General features: G+C 47.2%; 1 protein-coding gene across 2 annotated transcripts in view; it reads right to left on the bottom strand.

The window, feature by feature from the left end:
• ANXA6 (annexin A6) overlaps positions 1-2,683 on the bottom strand; it is a 55,950-nt gene extending 53,267 nt beyond the window's left edge. The window contains exon 1 of one of the 2 annotated variants that reach the window (XM_003266662.3): positions 2,479-2,683. The gene's annotated coding sequence lies outside the window, so the exon portion shown is untranslated. The remainder of the gene's footprint in view (positions 1-2,478) is intronic. The other variant, XM_030826400.1, reaches the window with a different exon arrangement.
• Between the last annotated feature and the right edge of the window lie 12,190 nt (positions 2,684-14,873).

The raw sequence follows: 14,873 nt of genomic DNA, 5'->3' as shown, positions 1-14,873 counted from the left end.
AATTTAAGGGTTCAAGAGGTAATAGTGGTTACCATTTTATTGCTATTATTTAAGGACCACCAGGACATGGGTTTTTCAGAAGAGGAACTTGAGGCTCAGGTCGCCTGCCTTCTCAAGCACCACACCCTTTCGAGATAACACAGCACTTTCATATCTGCCATCTTACAGCCTCATGAAGGTATCGATCTCATTCTCATTTTGCAGATAGGTGGGACATCTAAGGAACCTATGGACAGTCACTCCTCCATAGCCAGTCTCTGTGGGGGCTTCTCAACTCCAGGAGGAAAGGGAATGAAGCTGGATTCCAAGGCAAGTTTATAGGCATAAAGACACCCGTCCGACTTCCTCTCCTCTATTGGCAGGAGAAGGGTAACATGCATGCTCAGGAATCATGGTAGAGACCACATCCTGTGCTTTGTCGCTACCCAGGAAGTATATCGGAGAGGCTGGGTGGGGTGAGGCTGGTGACTCCACTGGGCCTCCCAGAAAATCCTAAAATGGTAGAGCAAGAGCCATTCAGACCCAACCCATCTTATTAATACCAGTGGTGTGTCCTGGGTATATGTCCTATCCCCGTAGAGAGGAAGGGGCTAAGCCCCAGAGGGGTAGTAGATGTGCCCAGGGTGCCTAGCTGATTAGTGGCAGGGCAGGGGCTGAGTCTGAGGCTGGATCCGTGGCCCAGGGCTCCCTCTGGATGCTGCAGTGCGGATGTGCCAGTCACTGGCAGCTACCCAGCACTGCAGTCTCCCCCACCTCATCCCAGGAGTCAGTCTCAAGAGGCCAGGCCTTGGGCTTCCCTGGCCCCTCCTCTGCACACTCACATCTACATTTTGCCCCAGCAACAGCTGTGGCCCTTATCCAGAAACTGCAAATATTTTCTGTATCTCAGCAGATGCTGCCTTAGGAACAAAGGGTAGATAAGGCAAAGAAAGATGGATGAGTGTCACAGCTGCAGAGGGGGATGAAAGCCTCTGCCTCCTGCCCTCCCCAGCCCCACCCAACTCCCAGAATCCTAAATCTTAGAATAGTTGAATCCTAGAATGTCTGCACTGGAAGTGGCAGCCAGTTTAGCAGACTTTGCTCCAGATGGGGCACAAAGGCTTAGAGAAAGGGCTTGCTCAAAAAGCCCCAGCACATCTGGACTGTAACCGGGCTTTCCTCTGACCCCAGGCCAGTGCCCTCTGCATGGCTCAGGGCCTGCCTGCTAGAAGGTCAGGGTCCACAGGGGCTGAAACTGGGGCGGTCATTCACATCACCATGAAGGGCTAAGCAGGTCAGGATATGCCATCTGGGTCAGTGGAAGCAATCCCAAGCATGTTTTGGGCAAGGGGGAAGGAATAATGGAGGGAAAAGGGTGGACTCTTGGGGGAAACCAGAGTCCTTTCACAAACCCGGGAGCCATATGTCCAAATTTGGAATTGTCAGAGAAGACCCACTAGAAAGAATCTAGGGAAAGGAAGGAGGAGGCAGGAAGCCGTGGCCAGATTAGTTGTCCCAAAGGACCTCCTGCCCTTTCCCCTTGTAGGGCCTACAAGGGTTGCACCAGGCTTCCCAAATCTATAATCAAGACTCCCAAACCTGCAATCATTCCATACAGCTGACAAATAAATCAATTTTCAAAGCCATTGTTTCCTTTGAAAGAGACTGGGTTTCTCAACTATGGACCTGGAGAAGGAAATCCGGGCTCAGAGAGGGAAAGCCACCTCCCAAGGTCACACTGCAACAGGGGCTGGGATTCCGATTCAGGGTATTTTGCTCCCATGCTGGTATATGGGGAATCATCTGAAGCCCCCAAACTTTGGGAAGGCCTAGACCGCTTAGGAGAAGCAGAAAGAAGCATAGTGCCCCTGCCTCACCATAGGAGGCCTCGGAGCCCCGTTGGGAGACTGCATTCATAGACAAGCAGTGGCCCAAAGGGGATGGGGTCCAATGAGGCCCTGAGGTATGTACGGCCGGACGTTCAGCTCTCTGCAGGCAGACAGCCCTCCCCCGACACCACACACAAGCCATTTTATAAGCAGCTGGAGGGTCCAACGCTCCTGCTCTCAGTCTTGGGCCTCAGCCACACCCTTCTCTGCGGGTCCTTTGACTGGCGTCCAGCTGACCCCAACCCCGGGCCTTCAAAGTCTCTTGAGCCCCTCAAATTAAGGCCGGCAAGACCAGCCCCTGGCTCAGCTCCGGCGCCCAGGACCCTCAACCAGACCCTCTGCAGCGCCGGGACTCCCTCCCTCCCCTCCTCCCCTCCCCCAGCCAGGGAGCCCTCCGCCCGCGCCTCTCTGCCCCGGCCCCAGATTTGCACCGCTGCGCTCCCCAGACACACCCAGTCTGCGACACTCTCGGGTTACCGCGCCCTCCCGTCCCCGCTCCTGGCGGGGGGAACTGATCAGCCGATGACTGGGCGCTTATTGCTTGTGTCCCTGCAGCCCCCCGGGAAGGGGTTCCCAGAGCGACTCCCCTGTCCAGCCTCAGCCCACTCACCGCGCAGCGGAGGCCTCGGGTCGCGGACGGGCGGACGGACGCACGGGCGCAGGGACTCGAGGACGCAGCGCTCGCTGGATCGGAGCCCGTTAGCCCAGAAGCAGCCGCAGCGCGGGGCGGGCCGGGAGGACAGCCGTGGGCTCCGAGCCGGACACGTGGCGCTCAGAGGCCAATCCGGCGCGCCCGCCTCCCTCCTCCACCCCACCCCTCTAGCTCCTTCGCTCCTGGAATCTTAGAATGTCACTAGCCCGAGGGGCTTGCCGGGAGAACCTCCTCAGTTTCCAGCCCCCGGATCTGAGACCGAGAAGGATTAGGGGCTTTGGCCAAGGTCACGCGGCCCTTCAGGGCTAGAAGTCAGGGCTCCTGACTCCCGGTTCTGGACACTTTCCCGCAAATCCTTACAACGCGCCAAAGCTTTGTTGAGAAACAGAAAATTGAGGTTTGCCAGGGGCACTTTATCTGCCTGATCAGATTCCATGCCTCAACAGCCTCATTTGGTCGGTGACATTATTTACCCACTTTCAGGAGGAGAGCCCAGTCCAGTTCCTGGACCAAGGTCACACAAATAGTGGGTTGCGGAGGCACGCTTCTTCGTGCTCTGGGAAGCACGGGAAGGCAGGCAGGGAGAACAACAGTTGTAATCCAGCGCTAGAACAGGAAAAATTGATAAACTGAGAATACAGAGGAAACTGAGAATTATTGTCCCCAGGGGATTGGTAAGGAGAAGATGAGGAAGTTAGAAGAATTGGACAGATACCTGTGGAAAGTGTTCCAGGCAGAGGAAACTGCTGGAGCAAATGCTCCTAGCAGGAGGCCACCTGGCGCCTCCAAGGATCAGCAGGGGGGCCAGAGTGGCTGGAATGGAGTGAGTGGGAGAGAGAGGAGAGATAAGTGGGACCCAATCAGGTGGGACCTCCGGGGCCCTTGAAGGCACGCTGTCTTTTGCTCTGAGTCAACTGGGGATCCATTGCAGGGTATTGAGCAAAGAAAGGATATTATTTTTGGGTAGATGAAATCCTCACAACATAAAATTAACCATTTTAAAGTCAACAATTCAGTGGCATTTTGTACAGACACAATGTTGTTCATCCACCACCTCTATCTAGTTCCAAAATATTCTCTTCACGGAAAAATAAAACACTATACCCATTAAGCAGTCACTCCTGACTTTCCCTTACCCCTGGTCTCTGGCAACCACCAATTTGCTTCCTGCTTCTATGGATGTGCCTATTCTGGATATTTCATATAAATGGAATCACATGAGATGCAACCTTTCTTGTCTGACTTCTTTCATGTGGCATTTTGTTTGTTTGTTTTTGTTGTTGTTTTTTCACTCTTGTCGCCCAGGCTGGAGTGCAGTGGCGTGATCTCGGCTCACCACAACTTCTGCCTCCTGGGTTCAAGCGATTCTCCTGCCTCAGACTCTCGAGTAGTTGGGATTACAGGCATGTGCCACCACACCCAGCTAATTCTGTATTTTTAGTAGAGACGGGGTTTTTCCATGTTGGTCAGGCTGGTCTTGAACTCCCGACCTCAGGTGATCCACCTGCCTCAGCCTCCCAAAGTGCTGGGATTACAGGCATGAGCCACTGCACCTGGCCTCATGTGGCATGTTTTTGAAGTTCATTCACACTGTAGCATGTATCAGCACTCCATTACTTTTTTTTTTTTTTTTGGTTTAGTTTATTTTCAGTTGGAGCTTCGATCTTGTTGCCAAGGCTGGAGTGCAATGGTGTGATCTCAGCTCACTGCAACCTCTGCCTCTCAGATTCAAGGAATTCTCCTGCCTCAGCCTCCCGAGTAGCTGGGATTACAGGCATGTGCCACCACATGTGGCTAATTTATTTTTGTATTTGGTAGAGATGGGGTTTCACCATGTTAGTTAGGCTGGTCTCGAACTCCTGACCTCAGGTGATCCACCTGCCTTTGCCTCCCGAAGTGCTGGGATTACAGGCGTGCGCCACTGTGTCCAGCCCAGCACTCCATTCCTTTTAATGGCTGAATAATTTTCCATTGTATAAGTACACCATAGTTTGTTTATCCATCCATCTGTTGAGGGATAGTGCATTGTTTCCCCCTTTTGCTGATTGTGAATAGTGCTGCTAATGAACATTTGTATACAAATACTTATTTGAGTACCTGTTTTCAATTGTCACTGTGTACTTACCTAGGAATGAAATTGCTGGGTCATACAGTAATTCTACATTTAACTTTTTGAGGAACTGCCAAACATTTTTTCAGAGTGGCTGCAACATTTTATTTTCCCATCAGCCATGTCATGTATGAGGCTTCTAATTTCTCCATGTCCTTGCCAACACTTGTATTTTATTTTTTAAAAATTTGTACCCAGCCAGGCACAGTGGCTCACGCCTGTAATGTCAGTACTTTGGAGGGCCGAGGTGGGTGAACTGCTTGAGCCCACCAGTTTGAGACCAGCCTGGACAGCATGACGAAACCTCATCTCTACAAAAAATTAGCCAGGGGTAGTGGCGCATGCCTGCAATCCCAGCTACTGGAGAGGCTGAGGTGGGAGGATCCCTTGAAGCTGGGAGGTCGAGGCTGCAGTGAGCTGTGATCACACCACTGCACTCCAGCCTGGGAGACAGAGTGAGACCCTGTCTCAAAAAAACAAAAGTACAAAAAACTTGTGCTTTAGTCATTATGAAATGGCATCTATAATTGTGTTTTTGATTTGCATTTCCCTTCTGACTAATGATGTGCAGCATCTTTTTTGTGTGCTCATTGGCCGCTATTTGTATATCTTCTTTGGAAAAATATCTATTCATGCCTTTTGCTCATTTTTAAATTGGATTGTTTGTCTTTTTTGTTGTTAAGTTATATGAGTTCTTTATATATTCTGGATAAAACTTTTGTGTTTGTTTGAGACAGAGGCTCGTTCTGTTGCCCAGGCTGGAGTGCAGTGGTGCCATGTTGGCTCACTGCAACCTTCGCCTCATGGGTTCAAGCAATTCTTTCTGCCTCAGCCTCCCAAATAGCTGGGATTACAGGCACCTGCCACCATGCCCAGTTAATTTTTGTATTTTTGTGACGGGGAGTCACCATGTTGGCCAGGTTGGTCTTGAACTCCTGACCTCAGGTGATCCACCTGCCTTGGCCTTCCAAAGTGCTGGGATTACAGGTGTGAGCCACCACGCCCGGCCAAGACATATTTTTTAAAGGGTCACTGAAGCCTCCTGTGTTGAAAATACTGAATACTGTTAGGGGGAAGAGTAGAAGAAGGGGATCTGCTAGGAGATTTTGCAGTAATCCAGGCTAGAGACAGGCTGGTATAAATGCAGGTGGGGGAAGTGGTTGGAGATGGGATGTATTTGAAGGTTGAACATGATTTCCGAAGGATCAGTTGGGAGATGAGAAAGAGTCAAGAATGGCTTCAGGGATCCTGGCCTGAGCCACTGGAAGGATGGAGTTACTATCAACTGAAATGAGCAAGGCTGCAGGGAAAACAATTTTGGGAATTAGAAGTGGGGAAAAGATCAGGAGTTCAGTTTTTGACCAGTTTGTTGAACATTTGTTGACACCCAACAGGAGATGTCAAGTAGGCAGTTGGCTAGTCAAGTCTGGAGTTCAACAGATGAGATCCTTAAGGGAGAAGAGAACTAAATATGGAGTCCTAATTCGGGAAAAGGAGTCAGGCTGGCGGGACCAAGGGAAAGCAAAAAGAGAAAGCAGATAAGCTATAAGTCTGCCTTTCTTCATGGCCCAGGATGCATAGCCCTCCTGTGCGAATAACTCACAATCTTATCTGAGCCCAGCTATCGCCAGACCCTCGTCTGATAGAAAAATGCACGCAAGCTCCCTGCACCCTTGATATTATCGGTACTGCACAAAGCCCTCTTCAGCACACAGCGCAAGCACCATCCTGTAAAATCCTTAGCCAGACTTTGTTTTCTTGCAGTTAGCTTCTGTTTTGCTAACTTGCCTGTTGCACCCTTGCAACGTATTTTCTTTTCTTTTCTGTTTTTTTTTTTTTTAGATGAAGTCTCACTCTGTCGCCCAGACTGTAGTGTAGTGGCGCGATCTCAACTCACCACAACCTCCGCCTCCCAGTTCAAGCAATTCTTCTGCCTTAGCCTCCTGAGTAGCTGGGATTACAGGTGTGTGCCACCACACCTGGCTAATATCTGTATTTTTAGTAGAGATGGGTTTTCACCATGTTGATCAGGCTGGTCTCGAACTCCTGACCTCGTGATCCACCTCGGCTTCCCAAAGTGCTGGGATTATAGGCATGAGCCGCCACGCCTGGCAGCAACGTATTTTCATACTTTCTCTACTAAATCTGCCTTTCTTTACCTACAGCTGCCTTGGTAAATTCTTCTTACTGCCTGTACCACCAGCCCCAAATAGTTGCTGATCACCCATGACACTAAAGACCAAGTCTGAGACACCCTTATGTTACAATTTGGGGAGAGGCCGGGCCCGGTGGCTCATGCCTGTAATTCCAGCACTTTGGGAGGCTGAGGTGGGTGGATCACTTGAGGCCAGGAGTTCAAGACCAGCCTAACCAACATAGTTAAACCACATCTCTACTAAAAATACAAAAAATTAGCTGGGCGTGGTGGTGCATGCTGTAATCCCAGCTACTTGGGAGGTTGAGGCAGGAGAATCACTCCCAGGAGGTGGAGATTGCAGTGAGCTGAGATTGCACTCCAGCCTGAGAGACAGAGTGAGACTCTCAAAAAATGAAATAAAATAAAATAAGTTAAAAAAAAAAAAAGAGTTGGGGAGAAGAAAAGAATTCAGCAAAGGTGACTGGGAAGGAGATTGTAGTAAGATGGGAGGAAACTACCCCAGGAGAATGTGGCAGCAAAGTGAAAAATAAGGGAGTGGATCAGGTGTGTCAAATGCTGCTTTTAGGTAAAGTAGGACAAGGTCTACAAATCTATCACTGGGTTTAGCAATGTGAAAGCCAACTTATCTCTTGCTGTGAATTGCAGAATGTTGGGGGTAAAGGCCTGATGGGAATGGTGTAAGATAAAAAGCCTAAACTAATTATTCCGGGAGTTTTGCTGCGAAGGCCAGCAAGTGAATGAGGCAGTGTCTGGCAAGGGAATTGGAGTCAAGAGAAGGGCTTTTGTTTGATTTTTTTAAAGATTGAAGACATAACAGCATATTTGTATGCTGGTGGGAGTTATCATATAGAAGGTAAAAAAATTGATGGAGGAGAGAGAAGGGAGAATTCCTGCAGCAATGTTTGGAGACAGAATGGGCTGTAGTGTACAAGTGTCAGGGCTATTTGTATTCTTAATTTGCAATAAAAGTAACTGAAATTTTTGGTCTTTGCCCAAATTCAGCCCACGTGACTGAAGCAGGATTGAAAGCCAGATTCCCTTGACTGCAGAGCCCAGGGCCTTAACTCCTGAGCTACAGCAGCAAGTAGGAGTAAACACTAATATACTGCTCATTCTCTTTGAGCTAATCATCACTTACAGGAATCAATCCTAAGAAAATAATCTAAAATACAGAGGAAGCTGTAGGCCCCACACTGTTTTATGGTTGTTGTTGGAGACAGGGTCGCACTCTGTCACTTAGGCTGGACTGCAGTGGTGTGAACATGGCTCAACTGCAGCCTTGACCTCCCCAGGCTCAGGTGATCCCCTCACCTCAGCCTCCCAAGTAGCTGAGACTACAGGTGTATGCCACCTGCTGGGCTAATTTTTGTATTTTTTATAGAGATGGCGTGTCACCATCTTGCCTAGGCTGGTTTCCTGTGCTCAAGCCATCCTCCTGCCTCAGCCTCCCAAAATGCTGGGATTACACCTGCATTGGTATAATGTGAGCCACCATGCCCAACTTTTTTTTTTTTCTTTTTTTTTGAGACAGGGTCTCGTTCTGTCCCCCAGGCTGGAGCAGTAGCACAATCTCAGCTCACTTCAGCCTCAACCTCCTGGGCTCAAGCTATCCTGACGCTTCAGCCTATGGAGTAGCTGGGACTACAGGTGTGCACCACCACGTCCAGCTAATTTTTTTCATTTTTTGGTAGAGACAAGGTTTCGCTGTCCAACACTGTATTTTTAAAATTGTTTTTTATTTCAGTGGTTTTTGGAGAATAAGTAGTTTTTTGTTACATGGATAAGTTCTTTAGTGGTAATTTCAGAGATTTTAGTGCACCTGTCACCCAAGCAGTGTACACTGTACCTAATGTGTAGTCTTTTATCTCTCCCCACTCACCCCAGAGTCCCCCAAAGTCCATTATATATCATTATTATGTATTTATGTCCTCCTAGCTTAGCTCCCACTTATAAGTGAGAACATATGATATTTGGTTTTCCATTCCTGAGTTGCTTCACTTAGAATAATGGTCTCCAACTCCAATGCAGGTTGTTGTGAATGCCATTATTTCATTCCTTTTTATGGCTGAGTAGTATTCCATGGTGTATATATATCGCATTTTCTTTTATTTTTTTTGAGATGGAGTCTTGCTGTGTCGCCCAGGCTGGAGTGCAGTGGCACAATCTTGGCTCACTGCAACCTCTGCCTCCCAGGTTCAAGTGATTCTCCTGCCTCAGCCTCCGAGTAGCCAGGATTACAGGCACCCGCCACCACTCCCAGCTAATTTTTGTATTTTTTTATTAGAGGCAGGGTTTCACCTGTTGGCCAGGCTGGTCTCGAACTCCTGACCTCAGGTGATCCGCCTGCCTTGGCCTCCCAAAGTGCGGGGATTACAGGTGTGAGCCACCGTTCCTGGCCCACATTTTCTTTATTTACTCATTGATCGATGGACATTTAGGCTGGTTCCATATTTTTGCAATTGCGAATTGTGCTGCTAGAAACGTGTGTGCAAGTGTCTTTTACATATAATGACTTGTTTTCCTCTAAGTAGATACCCATAGTGGGATTGCTGGATCAAATGGTAGTTATATTTTTAGTTCTTTAAGGAATCTCCATACTGTTTTCCATAGTGGTTGTACTAGCTTACCTTCCCCCACCAGCAGCAACACTGTATTTTTTAAGTGCAAAAGGGAAACAAACTACACGTCCAGGAGCTGTGGAATTGCAAGCAAGCCGGGGTCACGCAGCCTTGCTTCCAGGTGGAAACAAAACCTGCAAGGAAGCATACGTGGGTTGGAAACACGTGAAGATGACCTCATCTTTTTGGCGCTTCCCAGGCCCCTTCCTCTGTGGAGTGGCCTGTCTAGAGGTGTCTTTAAAGGAGATGGCATGATGCTGTGATTTGGGCTGGAACAATGGACTGAGATTCCAGATTTTCTCACTTCCCTTGTCAGGGCTGTAGTTTCTCTGATTATAGGAGAAGAAAGTTCAAGATCTCCCAGTTGCTCGCTGAGGAAGCTGGAAATGGTCAAATATTGCCACCTGCTGGCAAGTTCCAGCTCTGCCTGGCTTCCGTCAGAAGAGGGTGTACGTTCCCAGAGACAGGTCTTACTTCAAGCTCACTAGACGAAGGGGCCCCAAGGGATACTGTTCAAATGACTACCTGGAACACCCCCTTCCTCCACAAAAAGTCCCTTTAAGACCTCTCTCGGTGTCTTGAATTCCTCCCTAAGGGTTGAGGATTGTTTGTTTTTATACGAGAGAAAATAAGGAGATTCTAACCACTTAGAATGAAACATTATTTTCTACTATGAGGTCTCAGCAATGGGAGGCCAAGTTGTAGGATGGCAGGGGCCCCTGTGAAAAGGATAGGCCTGAAAACAGCTGAATTAGAAAAAGCAGGGTGGTACAGTGCTTTCCAGTACAGCCTTTACATTTAAAAGAAAATGAACGAAAAAGCCCTGGGCTTCTGCTTCCACCACATTCTAGCTCAGTGACTGTGAACAATTTATTTATTTTTTTGTCTGAGTTTCTGTTAGCTTAGTTATAATAATGAGTATTATAAAAGTATCCACCTTGAAGGATTGTTATGGAATGCACTGATATGACAACAAGTCATTTAGTAGCAACTAGCACATAATAATGAGAATAAATATAAGCATTACTACTACTATTAATTTAATGGATGAAGTCCTGGCCTATTCATCATAAGAGGTGAGAGCTAGTTCTAGCTGGGTTCTATTACCTTGCTCTTGAGTTTTGTTTGTTTCTCTATGTACAGAGAGGGGAATGGGAATGAATTATGTCTTAAGATTCTTTTTGTGTTCATACATGATGATTCTGAGTCTCTAACCATCTAAGAGTCCATTTCCCGGTTGAAGAGTCTGTTTCAAGATTCTATGACTCTGAGATCCTCTTTCTGGAATTCCAGAGTTCTATAACTCACTCAGAATTCTACCGAAAGGTTCCATTTGCACAAGTTATTCCCTCTGCATGGAATGAAAGTTCTTCCAAGCCTGGAAGAGCTTGCCTTACTAGCTCTTACGGCATATTTCACCTTAAACAGCACTTCTCGGAAATTCTTTCCTAATTCATCCTCCAATGTCTTTTATTTTTATTTTATTCTGTTTCATTTTTTATGCGACAGGGTCTCATTCTGATGCCCAGTCTGGAGAGCAGTGGCATGATCAACCTCCATCTCCTGGGCTCAAACAATCCTCCTACCTCAGCCTCCTGAGGAGCTGGGACTATAGGCGTATGCCACCACGCCCAACTAACTTTTGTATTTTTTGTAGAGATGAGGTTTTGCCATGTTGCCCAGGATGGTCTTGACCTCAGGGGCTCAAATAATCTGCCTGCCTCAGCCCCGCAAAGCGCTGGGATTATAGGTGTGAGCCACTGTGCCCAGCCCTCCACTGTCCTTTTTATTTATTTATTTAATTTTTGTTCATTTATTTAATTTTTGTTTATTTATTTATTGGTAGAGATGGGGTTTTGCCATGTTGCCCAGGCTGGTCTTGAACTCCTGAGCTCAAGCGACCTGCCCGCCTCGTCCTCCCAAAGTGTTAGGATTACAGGCTTGAGCCACCGCGCTCAACCTCTTGATGGTCCTTTATGCATCCCTTCCCATCGTCTCTCCCAAAATTCTGTTTTTTTCCATGATCATACAGATCTTAATTGGTAATTATATTTTTATTTATATGATTTTGGTTAATGCTTATCTTCTTTATGTTTCCATTGCTTGGTAAAGTAGATAATAACTATTAGATGAATGAAAATTAAATGAATGAATGAATTCTACAATTCAAAGATTCCATGAGTGTTTATTCCCAAGGTCTTCTATTTCAAACACTCCATACCACCTGCCCCACCTCAAGGTTGACACCTGGGAAGGGAGTGACCTTTCTAATTTCATAACGTTGCCTGGACCGTGTATGCCCTACCGGCTCGGTTTCCCACCCCTCCATTATTGGCCTCTTTGGGATGCCTTGGATTAGAAGAGAAGACTGAGCCACGTCTCTGCTATTGAAACCAGCCTGCAGCAGCTATTCATTCACAGCATATATTTGTCTAGTGCCCACAAAGTGCCAGGTGCTGCGCTAAGTACTGGGGACAAAGCATGAGTAAAGCAGACCTGGTCCCAGCTTTTGGAGAGCTCAGAGCCTAGGAGCCCAGAGACAGACATTCATGACTCAATCACACAAATTCCATAAAATTACAAACCATGATAAGTGCTGGGGGACTGAGAGGAACAGGGAGCTCTGGGAGCGTACAACAGTTCACAGTCTAGACCCAGGACCTTGGGCTCAAGGGCACAACGGGGCCTTGGGCGGGTCCTGCATGAGCGTTATCTGGGACACGTGGATACTCTTTTTGTGGAATCTCTGCGCTGGGAAACCATCAGCTAGAACTTGGGTTCAAGGTGGTGGCCTGCCAAGCTCGCAGCACTTTCCTTGAGATTCGTAAGCCTGTGAGGCTGGAAGCTAAGCAATCACCTCTCAAAGCCCTTCCCCTCCTTTTCAGTGGACTTGGTCACTGAACAGAGAATGGTAAAGCCCTGGAAGGCCAGAACTCTAGGCGTCCGACACCCTCCTTGAACAGGCCAGGAAACTGGGGCCTAATGAGAAGAGGCTGTGCAAGGTCACACAGCAAGGGCAAAGCGATAACGAGAACCCAAGCTCCCCAGCATCCCATTCTCTGCTGCTTTCTACCCTACCTCCCTAGTTCCAAGAATGGTCATTGATTTTATAGAGGGAATACTGTTTCAACCAGAACCTGGGAGGGTTTCCACTGGCTACAAGCAATAGTTAGGACATAGACAAAATTCCGCAGGAGAGCAAGAATCTTACAGCTACATTTGGAGAGGTTTGCCCTGTGGTGGTTACTTAGGACACAAACACACATGAGGGAAAATACATCAGGTGACATGTTTGGATTGAATAGCATTCTTTCATTTTCTTGAAGGAAAATGTAGCTATTTGAGCCTTGAAATGCTAGTTCTTGCATTTTGCAGTGTTGTTTCCAGTAGCAAAAAGCTGAAACAATCTAAATTTCCTTTGGCAAAGGAATGGATAAACTGTGGTAAAGCTCAACCTTAGAGTACAATGCAGCATTTAAAAAATAATGAAGGCTGATACCAGGAGCTTGAGACCAGCCTGGGCAACAGCCTGGGCAACATAGTGAGACTCAGTTGCTACAAAAAAAGAAAAAAAAAATCCAGGCCTGGTGGCGTGCACTTATGGTCCCAATACTCAGGAAGCTGAAGTGGGAGGATTGCTTGAACCCAGGAGATTGAGGCTGCAGTGAGCTGGGATTGCACCACTGTACTCCAGCCTGGGTAGCATGGTGAAACCCTGTTCAAAAAGAAAAAAAAAGGCGGGTGGTAGGGGGGAAAAAAGGTAGGTCTGTATAGGGCACTAAAGAATATTGTTGAGTAAAAAAATGCAAATTTTAAAAAAACGTATATATAGTATAAAGCCATTTACAGAAAAAAGAACTCATGAAAATACTGTATTTTTCTATAGATACACATATAAGTACATAAATGCAGAAAAAGGTCTGAAAGGAAACACACCAAGGTGCTAACCTCTGAGGAAAGGTGGGGATGGCCATGTGTATTGGGAGGGGGCTGATGGGTTGGTCAAATGGAACTTAAACTTTATCTGTATCTTTTTGAGAGTGAATTTTATTTCTGTATTATTTAAGTGAGATTGTTTTCTAGAAATACCATACTTTAGCGCAAGTGCCAACAAACATTTTCTGTGACAATGTAGACAATAAATATTTTAGACTTGGTGGGCCACATAGTCTCTGCCCCAACTCTTCCATTCTGCTGTTGTAGTGCGAAAAGAGCCATAGATAGGACGTGCAGGAATGAGTGTGGCTGCGTTCCAATAAAACTTTATTTACACACATTGAAACCTGAATTTCATACAATTTTCACGTTACCAAATTTTAATTTTTTTTCAACTATTTAAAAATGTTAAAACCATTCTTAGCTCACAGGCTATGCGAAAGCAGACAACCAGCCAGATTCGGCCCACAGCTTTAAGGCCAGTTTAAGCCTCACCACCTTCCTAGCCCCACTCACCTATTTTGTCCTCTCATCTTCCTGTCCTTCAGCACCCCCATGACCTTCCTGTGACCTTCAATGGCCCCTCCAGCTGCCGCCCAGCCCTGTCTGTCTGCCCTTGGGGACCCTCTTCTCCTGGCTGCAGGACTGCTTTTTCCTGAGCAGGTCTTTAAATAGCTCCATTCGCCTTGGCAGGGGGAATCCAGAGAAAGGAATTTTGTTTGGAGTCCTGAAAAGCCAGGACTCAGGACTTTGATTTGCTTTTGAAATTAGGTCCCCTCCCCTCCCATGGACAGGGGTCCCTGGCCACTTCCCTGAGCATGCCCCAACCGTCTCTCTCCTGCATTCCCTGCTACCAACATTTGCATCTTGGCTCCTGGTTGCTCCGCCATGGACCCCAGAGTTCTCTGCTTCTTGGCCTGTTGCCTGCTCATCTAGGTCATTTCAGGTACGGGCATCTTCCATCTCAGCAAATCTTTTTACTCCCCTGCAGTGTCCTGAGGCCCCCGTCTCTTCATTTCCCAGGAGCACTCCAGGCTGGAGTGCAGTGGTGCCATCACGTTTCCCTGCAGCAGCAGAAGGAAGGGTGATGAGCACCGGAACCTGATGTCAGGAGGCTGAGTTCCCAGCTCAGCTCCTTTGCTCACTGTGCTGTTTTGGCCAAATCACCTCTCTGAGCTCAGCTTCTTCATCTATGCAATGACAAGGTTGAACTGTGTGCTCTTCCAGGTCTTTTCCAGACCTAATAGTCCCCACTGATCTGAAAGATCATTTTTAGTCTAGCAATCTGGGACTCATGGCATGGTTTGGAGAGCATGTAACTCTGGAATCTGATGGAACTAATTCTGGCTCTGCCACTAACTGGCAAGGTTTAATGAGACTGAGTCTCTAAGACTCAGTTTACTTACGAATATAATGGGAATAACAATAACCTCAAAATTACAGTGTGGTTTTAAAGTTAAATGGTGTATATAAATGCTTAGCCTACAGCCTAGTACATAAACACTCAATAAATAATAGCAACAATATTTTA

This window comes from Nomascus leucogenys, chromosome 2 (assembly GCF_006542625.1).
Source record: "Nomascus leucogenys isolate Asia chromosome 2, Asia_NLE_v1, whole genome shotgun sequence".
Classification (NCBI taxonomy): Eukaryota; Metazoa; Chordata; class Mammalia; order Primates; family Hylobatidae; genus Nomascus; species Nomascus leucogenys.
This window is presented reverse-complemented; position numbering and strand designations above follow the sequence as displayed.